Here is a 1,167-nt window from a genome sequence, read left to right on the forward strand (position 1 = left end):
TCATATTGACTTGTTGAGTCAATATTTTATTCTGAGCCAATATGGCATTCAGAGTATCAATTTCAAGAACTTCCTTCTTCATAGACGTCCCATTACTCACAGGATTCCTCTCAGAAGTGTACATGAACTGGTTATTAGCAACCATGTCAATGAGTTCTTGGGCTTCTGCAGGCGTTTTCTTAGGTGAATGGATCCACCTGCAGAAGTATCCAATGACATTCTAGCCAATTCAGATAGACCATCATAGAATATATCCAGGATGGTCCATTCTAAAAGCATGTCAGAAGGACACTTTTTGGTCAGTTCTTTGTATCTCTCCCAAGCTTCATAGAGGGATTCACCTTCTTTCTGTCTGAAGGTTTGAACATCCACTCTAAGCTTACTCAGCTTTTGAGGAGGAAAGAACTTGGCTAAGAAAGCCTTGACCAGCTTATCCCAAGAGTTCAGGCTATCTTTGGGTTGAGAGTCCAACCATATTCTAGCTCTGTCTCTCACAGCAAAAGGGAAAAAGCATGAGCCTGTAGACTTCAGGATCTACTCCATTAGTCTTAACAGTATCACAGATCTACAAGAATTCAGTTAAGAACTGAAAAGGATCTTCAGATGGAAGTCCATGAAACTTGCAGTTCTGCTGCATCAGAGAAACTAATTGAGGTTTCAGCTCAAAATTGTTTGCTCCAATGGCAGGAATGGAGATGCTTCTTCCATGTAAATTGGAATTAGGTGCAGTAAAGTCACCAAGCATCCTCCTTGCATTATTATTATTTTCGACTGCCATCTCCTCTTCCTGTTCGAAAGTTTCTGAAAGGTGCTTGCTGGATTGTTGTAATTTAGCTTCTCTTAGTTTCCTCTTTAGGGTCCTTTCAGGTTCTGGATCTGCTTCAACAAGAATATTCTTGTCCTTGCTCCTGCTCATATGAAGGAGAAGGGAACAGAAAAATAATAATAATAGGGTTTCTTTTTACCACAGTATAGAGGTCCCTGTGTGAGTAGAAGAAAAGAAGAAGAAAAAATTCGAACACAGATGGAAGAGGGGGTTCGAATTTGGGTGAGATGAAGTGTTAGTAGATGAATAAATAAATAGAAGGAGATAAGAGAGAGAGAGAATTTTCGAAAATAATTTTTGAAAAAGAGTTAGTGATTTTCGAAAATAGTTTTTGAAAAAGG

At 38.9% G+C, this 1,167-nt stretch overlaps 1 non-coding gene across 1 annotated transcript; it reads left to right on the plus strand.

Moving 5' to 3' along the window:
* Positions 1–273: 273 nt before the first annotated feature.
* Positions 274–381, plus strand: LOC112782133 (small nucleolar RNA R71). Its single transcript, XR_003192871.1, has one exon. It is a non-coding gene; the product is annotated as a small nucleolar RNA R71 (small nucleolar RNA).
* Positions 382–1,167: the final 786 nt, after the last annotated feature.

Source organism: Arachis hypogaea, chromosome 19 (genome assembly GCF_003086295.3).
Source record: "Arachis hypogaea cultivar Tifrunner chromosome 19, arahy.Tifrunner.gnm2.J5K5, whole genome shotgun sequence".
In the NCBI taxonomy this organism is placed as follows: Eukaryota; Viridiplantae; Streptophyta; class Magnoliopsida; order Fabales; family Fabaceae; genus Arachis; species Arachis hypogaea.